Source organism: Triturus cristatus, chromosome 8 (genome assembly GCF_964204655.1).
Source record: "Triturus cristatus chromosome 8, aTriCri1.1, whole genome shotgun sequence".
Classification (NCBI taxonomy): domain Eukaryota; kingdom Metazoa; phylum Chordata; class Amphibia; order Caudata; family Salamandridae; genus Triturus; species Triturus cristatus.
Genome location: NC_140591.1, coordinates 718,977,137 through 718,991,609, shown reverse-complemented (window position 1 = coordinate 718,991,609; position 14,473 = coordinate 718,977,137).

Below are 14,473 nucleotides of genomic sequence, written 5' to 3'. Positions count from 1 at the left end.
ATATTATCCCCTCTAAGGACAGGTGCAGGGCTTTCAACAATTTATTTTTGGTCTTAGCATCTTTCTGTGTCTTTCTACTTATCTGTTGAACACAAGGTCTTAAGTAGATCCTTTTGCCCAGTTTCATCTTCGTTACTCAAACAGTTACTCTGGTAAGATGCAGAACAGATATAATATACAGCTCAATGGTGCCAGGACAGGGTTCACTGCTTACAAGGTAATGGCAACATCTAAAATTGCTATCAAATATTCTAGGTGCCCAATTCTATTGGTGACACAAAAGTCATCCCCTAACAAATTAAGATATCTTTGTCCCATTTGTAAAAAGAAACACCTATAATAAATAAAACAAATTGGGAACTGCACTGAAAATAATCAACTAAGAAATAAAAAGAATGTCAAAGTGAGAAGATGAGAAACAAAACAGCAGGGAATAAAGTGAGAACATTGAGAAAAAACAAAGGCATGAAGCATTGATGCCAGAAAGTAATGAAGTAAAGAGTGGTGGAAGGAACAATATGAAAACAAGTAAAATGTTAGAAAGGATAAAATAAAGACAACATAAAGAAGAACAAAGAAATAAAGAGAAAGTATTAAAGTTGGAATAAGAGAAAGGATACAGTAAGAATGAGAAAAGAAAATGTTCTGGACAAGAGAAAGTCCAAGATACAAAATAGAAAAAAAGCAATGAGGAATGTTGGAAGCCTATACAGGATGAAAGAATAAAATATAAGACTAAACAAATGAGAAGACAAAACCCATAGATGAATTGAACAATGAAGGAATAAAAGAATATATGAAGAGAATGAAGTGAGATTTAGAAGGCAAAAGTGAGAAAGACAACATGAGAGCAAGGACAAGAAAGCAGGTAGGAGAAAGGCACAGAACAGAAAGACAAAGAAATCAAAGCCAATGCACACTCCTCTCTCATACAAAATAGGTCAAATTAGCACAAGTTCATGGGTAAACTTGTGAGCAGTAGAACCACGCCAAGGTTTTGACCTTTGCTACTGAACATTCACACCATTCACACCTTCATTCAGGGCGCTACCTTTCTTCCCATCAGATCTGTATACATCCGGTGTCCAGCTCCAGATAGGGGCGGTGCTAGGGTTCGTCAAGCTCAGGGCAAAATTCAATTTGCCTACTGGAGAACCCCAGAAAACAGCTTCTTATTTGGCCATACCACACCGAATGGTCCTTGCACCCCCACGTCACAGTGCATTTAAACTGCCATCTCATTGGCTGTCTGCAGTCTGCAAGGTGTTTCTTGGTTTCTCCTCTCTGAAGGAACCAAGCAAGCACATGTCAGGCACAAGGTGTTTCCTGGTTTCTCCCCCCTGAAGGAACCAGGCAAGCACCTGTCAGAGGCCTCGGAGATGTAGAGCTGTTGTGGCCATCCTGTAAGTCTGATGTCAGTCTAGGTGCCCCAAAGTTCCTCATTCATACCGCTTTCACACCATTCATACGCTAGCCCACACACTGCACTCACACTGCAGGCCTCCCTGACTATGGCTCTATATATAGCTAAGTGGTGAATGATGTCATAATATCTGCCAGGGGTGTGATGAGGTACATGATGGCACAAGCTTGCCAGGACCAGGGATGTGATGTAGTACCTGATGTCACAAGGGATTGATGGAAAAGCTGATAACACTCAAGGTTGCATGGAGAGACCAGTGTTACATTATGTTGAAAGGTGTAAGCCCATCCGTAACATAACATTATAGAACCAAAAGATTGAGGGAAGGAAGTCAGTTACAATGAACTAATTGTTAAGGTTTCCTGTGTTCTCCTTATTGTGTACAGACGTTTATTTTGAACCTGCCTAGACAGACAGAAGCTGTCAGAGGATTTGTTTCAGAATTTCTCATTGTTTTGATTATTCTACAGATATTGTAGCCACAGTGGTCAATAATTAGGAATAGTCATCTTTCAATGTCGCTGCCAAAAAGAATGTCCTTCAAACCCATCTTAACAGAATCTGTAAAGGCGCTGGTGAGACGGGCCTAGTGCACTGCACAGGAATGCACAGCTTTTCATTCTGTTTCCTCCTATCTGCTCTGCCCATTTCACAGGTGTGATTCAGGTATTCAAATGGCAGGGTGTGATCTAAGAATTAGAAGACACCCTGCATCTTTCTTCTGCACTGACTAGCAGAGCCTGACAGTGGACTTATGGCTGGGCTCTGAGTCTTCATCTGTGTGAATGCCTGTCTGCTGGCCTGGCTTGCCATAGACTCCTTGTGTGACTCTACACAGCTTCAAGAGCATTGCACCCTTTCAGTCAATAGAAGGTAGTTCTGGGTACCCAGGGGAGACAAGGTGCACAACAAAACTGTAGCCTTAGAATCTGCTCATTACTACTCACAAAATGAACCTTAGACATCATACACAGCTGCTGCTTGAACCTGAAAAAACATTTTATGTTTTGCGCAAGAGGCATTCCAAGGGTAGAATTTGCATTCCAAACATAGTTCTGACTATCCAAATTAGAAGTGTGGTTCCAGTAAGAAAGGTATTGAGAGTAAGAAAAACACTCCCTATTTTAAAACAAAAATAAGAAAACAAAATAAGAATTGGCAAAATCAAAAGACTGCCAGCCAGTGTCAGACCGATTGGCTTTACCAGTGCTTTTTTCCTTGTTACTGTATCAGGGCCTAATCCCAAGTTGCTTTACAGAGGTTGCAACACCTTATTTTGTACACATTTCTCCTTACATCAATAAGACTCGACACAATGTCTAAAAATCAAAGCAGGCTATACAATAAAAACGTGTAAGTGGCCACCTTCACTGCAGACTCAGAATAGCTCAAAGGTTTACTGCCCAGTCCTCTATATACCTTACAGTTCTTGCAGTGCCATGAAGCTCCTCTCAGATATTATCCCCTCTAAGGACAGGTGCAGGGCTTTCAACAATTTATTTTTGGTCTTAGCATCTTTCTGTGTCTTTCTACTTATCTGTTGAACACAAGGTCTTAAGTAGATCCTTTTGCCCAGTTTCATCTTCGTTACTCAAACAGTTACTCTGGTAAGATGCAGAACAGATATAATATACAGCTCAATGGTGCCAGGACAGGGTTCACTGCTTACAAGGTAATGGCAACATCTAAAATTGCTATCACATATTCTAGGTGCCCAATTCTATTGGTGACACAAACGTCATCCCCTAACAAATTAAGATATCTTTGTCCCATTTGTAAAAAGAAACACCTATAATAAATAAAACAAATTGGGAACTGCACTGAAAATAATCAACTAAGAAATAAAAAGAATGTCAAAGTGAGAAGATGAGAAACAAAACAGCAGGGAATAAAGTGAGAACATTGAGAAAAAACAAAGACATGAAGCATTGATGCCAGAAAGTAATGAAGTAAAGAGTGGTGGAAGGAACAATATGAAAACAAGTAAAATGTTAGAAAGGATAAAATAAAGACAACATAAAGAAGAACAAAGAAATAAAGTATGAAAGTTGGAATAAGAGAAAGGATACAGTAAGAATGAGAAAAGAAAATGTTCTGGACAAGAGAAAGTCCAAGATACAAAATAGAAAAAAAGCAATGAGGAATGTTGGAAGCCTATACAGGATGAAAGAATAAAATATAAGACTAAACAAATGAGAAGACAAAACCCATAGATGAATTGAACAATGAAGGAATAAAAGAATATATGAAGAGAATGAAGTGAGATTTAGAAGGCAAAAGTGAGAAAGACAACATGAGAGCAAGGACAAGAAAGCAGGTAGGAGAAAGGCACAGAACAGAAAGACAAAGAAATCAAAGCCAATGCACACTCCTCTTTCATACAAAATAGGTCAAATTAGCACAAGTTCATGGGTAAACTTGTGAGCAGTAGCACCACGCCAAGGTTTTGACCTTTGCTACTGAACATTCACACCATTCACACCTTCATTCAGGGCGCTACCTTTCTTCCCATCAGATCTGTATACATCCGGTGTCCAGCTCCAGATAGGGGCGGTGCTAGGGTTCGTCAAGCTCAGGGCAAAATTCAATTTGCCTACTGGAGAACCCCAGAAAACAGCTTCTTATTTGGCCATACCACACCGAATGGTCCTTGCACCCCCTCGTCACAGTGCATTTAAACTGCCATCTCATTTGCTGTCTGCAGTCTGCAAGGTGTTTCTTGGTTTCTCCTCTCTGAAGGAACCAAGCAAGCACATGTCAGGCACAAGGTGTTTCCTGGTTTCTCCCCCCTGAAGGAACCAGGCAAGCACCTGTCAGAGGCCTCGGAGATGTAGAGCTGTTGTGGCCATCCTGTAAGTCTGATGTCAGTCTAGGTGCCCCAAAGTTCCTCATTCATACCGCTTTCACACCATTCATACGCTAGCCCACACACTGCACTCACACTGCAGGCCTCCCTGACTATGGCTCTATATATAGCTAAGTGGTGAATGATGTCATAATATCTGCCAGGGGTGTGATGAGGTACATGATGGCACAAGCTTGCCAGGACCAGGGATGTGATGTAGTACCTGATGTCACAAGGGATTGATGGAAAAGCTGATAACACTCAAGGTTGCATGGAGAGACCAGTGTTACATTATGTTGAAAGGTGTAAGCCCGTCCGTAACATAACATCATAGAACCAAAAGATTGAGGGAAGGAAGTCAGTTACAATGAACTAATTATTAAGGTTTCCTGTGTTCTCCTTATTGTGTACAGACTTTTATTTTAAACCTGCCTAGACAGACAGAAGCTGTCAGAGGATTTGTTTCAGAATTTCTCATTGTTTTGATGTCTTTGTTGCTGCTGCTCACAGAGATAAGTACCTCATTTTATTCGCTCTTACTTTCATAGTTTTTACGGACTACTTTACGCTTATATTGTACTTAATGCTGGTACCCCTTGTCTTGCTCTACATGACTGGGTCCTATTGACCCTATCATGCCTTTTATTTTCTCACCCCTCTTTTCTTCTGTCCTTCTGTACCCAAGAAGACCTTCTCTAACGTTGTAAGTGCTTCTTATTATTATTTCCCCTTACTTTTGCTGTTTATATGTATTATTGTGAGCTCCTTTCACTCGCTCCTCTTACGCGCGTTTCAAATGCCCAGACTCGCGTTACCTAGCAACGCATTGATCGGGTCCGCTTTCATGCGTACACCCGCCTCTCCTCTTTCTCAAGCCAGCCTCACACTGCGGGACCCTTCCGCTCTTACACCCTTCTTCCCCGGTACCTTTTTGGTGCTTCCGTACTGGCTCCTTGACGACGCCGTGCCTCTCCCCCTCGCGGTGCCGCCATTAACTGCCGTGCCTCTTCCCCTCGCGATGCCGCCATTAGCTCACGCATCGCGAGGAGGAATTAATTAGAGGAAAACGCCTTAGACACAACCACGCACGTTAAGAAAGCGTGCGTGGTTGCCATACCTTCCTGAGAAACAATACTCGACGGTTGTTTCCAAACGCCTGGCTTCGTTTTTTCTCCTCAGAAAGAGTTTTTTCCTCTGAATCTGGACCTTTTCCTTTGAATCTTCACGGAATAACCATTTAGGCCATTTTATCCTTAATAAGTATTATTTCTTTCACTAAAAAAAAAAAAAAAAGCAGTATTACGGTAGGAAGACATATCTAGTAATTTTTCAATCTGTTACAAGGGGGAAAGACAATGTTTTAATCTACTGTCTCATTTATTCTTACCCCTTCACTATGTCTTCCGCTGACGCATCGCTAGAAACCAGATTGGACCTGATGGTTTCCAAAGCCATGGACAAGGCCATGGACTCGTTCAGCGACCGTATTAATAAACAATTTAACGAGACAATAAATAAAAAATTTGATATCCTTACCAAGGGGTGGCCCTCTACTAGCGGGGCACATATCCTAAACCCCAAAGACGGGACAGACAAGGTCCCAAAGAAACGATCCGGAATACAACAGTTAGACCCTAAATCCAAAAGAATTAAGGTCTCATTAAATACGGATCGATCTCGCTTACAAGGCGGAGACCGGAATGATGCCCAGGGCATCCCAGAAGGGCAAGAAACAGGCCTACGAACCCCTATCGATGTTGACAGCGACGATCAATACGAGGCGGAAATAGACCTCTCATGCTCCTCTTCCTTCGATTCGGACATTGAGGTCCAAGAAAAGAGTTCTACGGTCAACACAGAAGAGGCAAACAAGGCCTCAGGGTCAAAAATGGGTATTACTGACCCCTTTGGAGAGTTCATGTTCGACCCACTACTAATTAAACACCCCCTATCTCCCGAATGGTCACCCTCACAACACGTGGCGGACTACATTAGCTTCTGGCTAAGAAGAGAGATCCCGAAGGAAGTAAGGTCAAGATTAAGATCGGAATGTCCTCGACCATCTCTCCCAGAAAAAATCGCATTCACACCCGAACTCGATCCTAAAGTCGTCGCATTCATTGCTAAGGGCGCAAAAGACCCAAGAAAAGGCATAGATAAAAGCCTTAGGTCATGCCAAGACCGCCTTCTGGACCTAGTTGGTCCCCTAACCAAGATCTTCGACATGGCGGAAAATGCATATGTTGGCGGCATCCCTGTTGATGCGAAGGAACTTCGCGAATGGGTTCAAAGATGCATCTGCCTTCTAGGCAATGCAAACACCGCCATATCTATAGAAAGAAGAAAGGGTATACTTCTCAAAATAGACCCCAAACTTATTGAGCTGGCCAACCAAGAGGCAGGACCAAGCTCCCAAGGCCTCCTCTTTGGAGAGGACTTTATTCGTGATATGGCCAAGTATGTGGGAGCTTTTAGCTCAATCCAGAAATCCCAACGAGAAATTAAAAAAGTTTTTCAGGATAAAATTTTTGGCCGGGCCGGGAGAATGCGGGGTCGATTCCCCGGCCGTGGACAATCCAGCTCAAGACCCTTTCAGGGACGAGGAAACAGGTTTCAGCAATCACATTTCTACGGAGGTCACTCCTTCTATCCTCAAAGACAACGCTTCAGAACAAGAACCTTTTGTGGCGAGAGGAGGAGCAGAGCCTTTTCAACAGGTAGGTCTTTTGATAGACCCTTCAGATACCCCTGTAAAGGTGGGAGGGAGACTAGCCCTTTTCTCTGGCAACTGGACACTAATAACACAAGACCCCTGGGTCCTTCAAACAGTTCAGGGCTACAAAATAGACTTTATAGACTTCCCCTTCCAAACGAAAATTCCTCACGAAATAACCTTTTCAGAAGACCAGAAAAAACTAGTATCCCAAGAAGTCAAAGATCTTCTAAACAAAGGGGCTATAAGAGAGAGCCGAGAAATAGGCTTCATCAGCAATATCTTTCTGGTCGAAAAGAAAGACAAAACCCAGAGACCCGTAATAAATTTAAAAAATTTAAACAGCTGGGTTGCCTATCACCATTTCAAGATGGAGGGAATCCATCTTCTCAGAGATGTTTTGAGGAAAGGGGATTGGCTAACACGTCTAGATTTAAAGGACGCCTACCTCACAATTCCGATTTGGCCACCTCACATGAAGTTTCTTCAGTTCACCTGGGAGAAAAAGCTATGGGAATTCTCAAGTCTTCCTTTCGGCCTGTCATCAGCCCCTTGGTGCTTCACCAAGGTTTTACGTCCGGTTGTAGCTTGGCTAAGGGAAAGGGGAGTAAGACTGATAATTTACTTGGACGACATTCTTATTATGGCCCAGTCCAAGACTCTGGTCCATCAACACACCAACCTTACCATTCACCTTCTGGAGCATCTAGGCTTCATTATAAACACAAAAAAATCATGTACTACCCCCCTACAAGAAACCCAATTTTTGGGATTCATGGTAAACACAATTTCGGGGGAATTAAAGTTACCAAGGGAAAAATTAAAGAAACTCAAAAAGGAACTCAGATCGATCCTTGCCCTGGAACTCTTCCCCTTGAGACTTCTAGCGAGAATTCTGGGTCTCCTCTCCTCGACCATTCAGGCTATATTCCCGGGTCCTCTCCATTACAGAGCCCTACAGAGACTGAAGGCGAAAGCCTTGAAATCGAGTCTTTCCTACTCTCAGATGACTTACTTAGACGAAGAATCGAGGAAAGAACTTATTTGGTGGTTGAGGAATGCAGAAGCGTGGAATGGCAAAGCCATTTTCGGGGACATACCAGACCTGATTATAGAATCGGAGGCGAGTTTAGAGGGCTGGGGTGCAACTTGCGACAACCTTTCCACAGGGGGACGCTGGACTCTAGAGGAAAAGAAACTTCATATCAACTGCCTGGAACTTCTAGCCGGTTCCTTTGCGGTTCGGAGTTTGTCAAAAAATTCGATCAAGTGTTCCATAATGCTCCGCATGGACAATGTCTCTGCGGTAAGATATGTCAACAAGATGGGGGGACCTCGTTCGAAAGGTCTGAGCGAAATAGCGAAGGTTTTCTGGGACTATTGTCTGGAAAAAGGTCTGTCGGTCACGGCAGAACACATCCCAGGCCTGAACAACCATGTAGCAGACTGGTTCTCGAGAAACTTCAGGGATCCGAGCAATTGGAAGTTGGACAGAAGGATTTTCCTTACCATCCAACAGCAATGGGGTCCCTTTCAAGTGGACCTTTTCGCAGACAGACTGAATACTCAGATGACCAAGTTTTTCAGCTGGAAGCCGGACCCTCTAGCATCGGCAGTGGATGCCTTCCTCCAGAACTGGCAGGGCTTAAGACCATATGCCTTCCCGCCCTTTGTAATGCTCCCACGCCTTCTCTCACATGCTCGCAGATATCTCCAGAGCATGGTAGTAATAACTCCCCTTTGGAGGTCGCAAGCATGGTTCCCGGTTATTCTGGAGATGGCCATAGACTTCCCAATCCTGATTCCATCTTACAATCATCTCCTCCTAGGCCCACAGGGCGAGCTTCATCCACTCCTAGAACAAGGAATCCTAGTCCTGACGGCATGGAAGATTTCAGGCGACAATGGGAAATCCCTGGCCTTTCGCTCAATGCTTTCAGACTCATATCTGGATCCTGGATTTTATTAAAGACACGGAGGCTAATATTATCCCTCCACTATGTCTACCCTCCCTAAGGAGACTTGTTACTTTAATCTTTTCTCCTCTCTCTTTCAGAATAGAATCCTCTTGTTTTGGATTATTGCTTTGACTCCTTCATCGATATTTAGAAGTTTGGAATTCACTGTTCTTATTCCTGGATTCGCAGCTTCGAACAAAGAAGGATGATGGCTGTGTGCTCACGGTCTTTATGCTGTTGCAGAATGTTCACAAGTTCTATGTTCTCTTCATTGTTACTGCTGAGCTGTGGCAATAAAGCAGAATTTGCATAATATTAGCCTCCGTGTCTTTAATAAAATCCAGATTTTCTGCCCACCAGGCTGTGAAAAATCTAAATTATTCTACAGATATTGTAGCCACAGTGGTCAATAATTAAGAATAGTCATCTTTCAATGTCGTTGCCAAAAAGAATGTCCTTCAAACCCATCTTAACAGAATCTGTAAAGGCGCTGGTGAGACGGGCCTAGTGCACTGCACAGGAATGCACAGCTTTTCATTCTGCTTCCTCCTATCTGCTCTGCCCATTTCACAGGTGTGATTCAGGTATTCAAATGGCAGGTTGTGATCTAAGAATTAGAAGACACCCTGCATGTTTCTTCTGCACTGACTAGCAGAGCCTGACAGTGGCCTTATGGCTGGGCTCTGAGTCTTCATCTGTGTGAATGCCTGTCTGCTGGCCTGGCTTGCCATAGACTCCTTGTGTGACTCTACACAGCTTCAAGAGCATTGCACCCTTTCAGTCAATAGAAGGTAGTTCTGGGTACCCAGAGGAGACAAGGTGCACAACAAAACTGTAGCCTTAGAATCTGCTCATTACTACTCACAAAATGAACCTTAGACATCATACACAGCTGCTGCTTGAACCTGAAAAAACATTTTATGTTTTGCGCAAGAGGCATTCCAAGGGTAGAATTTGCATTCCAAACATAGTTCTGACTATCCAAATTAGAAGTGTGGTTCCAATCTGCATTCTAATGGAATTCTTTTATTTCCTAATTAGAACTCTCATTCCAAGCATAGAATGTCATTTACAAAGTAGAACTCATTCTAAATTAGAGCTCAAATTTCATATTAGCAAGGCCTGAACATCACATAGTGGCTTCATTGTGACACCACACACACCTTCATTGCAAGCCTTGTTGTACATTTGATTTTGCACAAAAACAATTTCTGCTCTAACGGGTATTGCAAACAAAGTAACACTACTGCACTCTCAGGGTTTTTCATGGATACATTTGGTCAAGTTAAAGCTTGTGGAACGTGTCCATGGAAAACAGCAGGGAACTTGGGATAAGTCTGTCAAAATCAGGGCAGAAAGGTGGACGACAGCTATAATTCTCCAGTGCAAGAGCATGGCTGTCACATGACTGTCCATGCACAGTATAGCATTTGCCAGTCAAGGAGCCGTCACACATTCACAATGTTCTCTTAGTCAACTTCTCCACCAAAGAATAAGATGGACAGGTACAGGACCATTCAACTGATCACAAGGAAGGGAAAGGAGAATGGGATGGTAAATGGGGGATGGAATGATATAGGGACTTTGTGTTACCTCTACATGGAAAGCACAAAACCACCTCATTCATATTAATTAGCTCGCTTCAGCTCCAGTAAGAACAGGTGTTATATTTCATATCGGTACCCTAATATAGGTCCAGAGAACATCGTATACTTTCCCTACATCAGCTCAACGTTATTTCATATGAAAAAGCCTTATAAGGACATAACTCCAAATAAGGAAAGAATGCCTTATAAGGACATCACGCCTTATAAGGACTGCAGCCTTTAATGGACTAAACCTTTCACCTATAGGCTCACATATGCAGCGGGGGTGTACGGAGTCAGTCTGCCACCAGACCCACAGTATATGTTATCCGTAAACAGCGTAGGTCCTGCATGACAGGGTACTACTGGAACTACACTACACATGGTAGGTAATTCATATTTAATTTTATATATATATATATATATAGTGCAGAAAGCAGGAACAAAGCAGGAAATCCCACCAAGAACTCCAGCGGCACACCAGAGGACAGTACACAGATTTTATTTGTGCACACAAACAACAACGTGTTTCGGCGATGCCTTTCTCAAGTTCAGGAATTGCGCTCTATCTCCTATAAAAATAGACCTCTTGATTCATGAACATGAACAAGATACTAACATTTTGGAACAAATACCAAAACAATAGACTGCAATTGCCAAACGATTGTCTAATGTCCTCAATGCTTGTAAATAAAGCAATTAAAAATTTCTGAAGATGCAGAAAAATAGTGCAATAAAATCACATTTGAATCGCCAATGCAATCGTTCTGTAAGCTTGTAATTAACATGGAAGAAATACTACAAAGCCAATTGACACGCTGGATCCATTCCAAATTTAGAGCTAAATCGTGAATGTGAATTAATAAAAATTAATAAAATATAATTAAAGCAATCATAATTGGAACAGAAATCCAAAAGCGAGTCATGCTGTGTAAAATGGAACAGCTTTGGCAACATTAATGTACGGAAACAGATTTCTGCATATAACAGCTGGAAGGAAATATTATTGCACAATAAGAGCATGGAATGAATTCTAATACATGGATAGTTTTATGAGGCTAATCAATTGTATATCATAGACGCAATAAACACATGTCACGTTCTACACAGAACAATTCCAGTGCCATGACGGGGTAATGTACCCCATTGCAATTCTGCATCTAAACTAAGAGTTATAAAAGGTAATGTACCTTACTGTAAGGGCAACAATCTCAAATGTTATAACTGTGAATATGTCGGTGGTATGACATACAACAAAGTAGGCAATTCCTATGTATGTGTGCCCCCCATTCCAAACAAGTGATAAAAATATATATACAAAGTGTTTTTCACGGGGTTAGAGTAGACAGTTGGAAGATTAATAACCACCGTAGGTTCAAAAGGGAAATTTCGATTATATCAACAACCCAGGATCAATATCGGAATACGATAAGCACCTTACTCTGGAAGACAATTCAACAAGCCAATTATATTTCAATTGTGGCCATAACTATACGTATATGCAGTTGCGATCCCTATTATTGGCCAACTACATGTCCCCAATATATATATATATATATATATATATATATATATATATATATATATATCCAAAACGAGGCACCAGACTTGGAGGCCACACACGTTGTGAAATGCTTTATTTCTGCAGGCAGCCCTGCTTCGAATCAGCAGACATACAGAGATTTCTTTGCCAGAGTAAAGTCCTTACGCGTTTCGGGCATCCTCGCCCTTGGTCACAGGTGATCTGGCTCATGTGAGACTCGTAGCATACCATAACTCAAGTCGCAGGTTTATGGTCTCGCCCGCTGGGCGTGTCTGCGCAATGCATCCTGGGACTTCGAGTTTTATCACACAGTAAGTTTTTCAACAGTAACAGTTGCTGGTAGCACATGAAAATAATGTTCCACAGTGGGTTTCTGTAATGTTGCAGGTATGGCAGGACTGTTCTCACCCTATTGCGGAAACCACAACGCTCCTTATTGCGTCGTTTCGTAACGTCGCTGGACACCACTTCTTTCGTGTGGGGGCCTTCCGCGACCCTGGGTCGGCCGCAATTAAATCCAAAACGAGGCACCAGACTTGGAGGCCACACACGTTGTGAAATGCTTTATTTCTGCAGGCAGCCCTGCTTCGAATCAGCAGACATACAGAGATTTCTTTGCCAGAGTAAAGTCCTTACGCGTTTCGGGCATCCTCGCCCTTGGTCACAGGTGATCAGGCTCATGTGAGACTCGTAGCATACCATAACTCAAGTCGCAGGTTTATGGTCTCGCCCGCTGGGCGTGTCTGCGCAATGCATCCTGGGACTTCGAGTTTTATCACACAGTAAGTTTTTCAACAGTAACAGTTGCTGGTAGCACATGAAAATAATGTTCCACAGTGGGTTTCTGTAATGTTGCAGGTATGGCAGGACTGTTCTCACCCTATTGCGGAAACCACAACGCTCCTTATTGCGTCGTTTCGTAACGTCGCTGGACACCACTTCTTTCGTGTGGGGGCCTTCCGCGACCCTGGGTCGGCCGCAATTAAATCCAAAACGAGGCACCAGACTTGGAGGCCACACACGTTGTGAAATGCTTTATTTCTGCAGGCAGCCCTGCTTCGAATCAGCAGACATACAGAGATTTCTTTGCCAGAGTAAAGTCCTTACGCGTTTCGGGCATCCTCGCCCTTGGTCACAGGTGATCTGGCTCATGTGAGACTCGTAGCATACCATAACTCAAGTCGCAGGTTTATGGTCTCGCCCGCTGGGCGTGTCTGCGCAATGCATCCTGGGACTTCGAGTTTTATCACACAGTAAGTTTTTCAACAGTAACAGTTGCTGGTAGCACATGAAAATAATGTTCCACAGTGGGTTTCTGTAATGTTGCAGGTATGGCAGGACTGTTCTCACCCTATTGCGGAAACCACAACGCTCCTTATTGCGTCGTTTCGTAACGTCGCTGGACACCACTTCTTTCGTGTGGGGGCCTTCCGCGACCCTGGGTCGGCCGCAATTAAATCCAAAACGAGGCACCAGACTTGGAGGCCACACACGTTGTGAAATGCTTTATTTCTGCAGGCAGCCCTGCTTCGAATCAGCAGACATACAGAGATTTCTTTGCCAGAGTAAAGTCCTTACGCGTTTCGGGCATCCTCGCCCTTGGTCACAGGTGATCTGGCTCATGTGAGACTCGTAGCATACCATAACTCAAGTCGCAGGTTTATGGTCTCGCCCGCTGGGCGTGTCTGCGCAATGCATCCTGGGACTTCGAGTTTTATCACACAGTAAGTTTTTCAACAGTAACAGTTGCTGGTAGCACATGAAAATAATGTTCCACAGTGGGTTTCTGTAATGTTGCAGGTATGGCAGGACTGTTCTCACCCTATTGCGGAAACCACAACGCTCCTTATTGCGTCGTTTCGTAACGTCGCTGGACACCACTTCTTTCGTGTGGGGGCCTTCCGCGACCCTGGGTCGGCCGCAATTAAATCCAAAACGAGGCACCAGACTTGGAGGCCACACACGTTGTGAAATGCTTTATTTCTGCAGGCAGCCCTGCTTCGAATCAGCAGACATACAGAGATTTCTTTGCCAGAGTAAAGTCCTTACGCGTTTCGGGCATCCTCGCCCTTGGTCACAGGTGATCTGGCTCATGTGAGACTCGTAGCATACCATAACTCAAGTCGCAGGTTTATGGTCTCGCCCGCTGGGCGTGTCTGCGCAATGCATCCTGGGACTTCGAGTTTTATCACACAGTAAGTTTTTCAACAGTAACAGTTGCTGGTAGCACATGAAAATAATGTTCCACAGTGGGTTTCTGTAATGTTGCAGGTATGGCAGGACTGTTCTCACCCTATTGCGGAAACCACAACGCTCCTTATTGCGTCGTTTCGTAACGTCGCTGGACACCACTTCTTTCGTGTGGGGGCCTTCCGCGACCCTGGGTCGGCCGCAATTAAATCCAA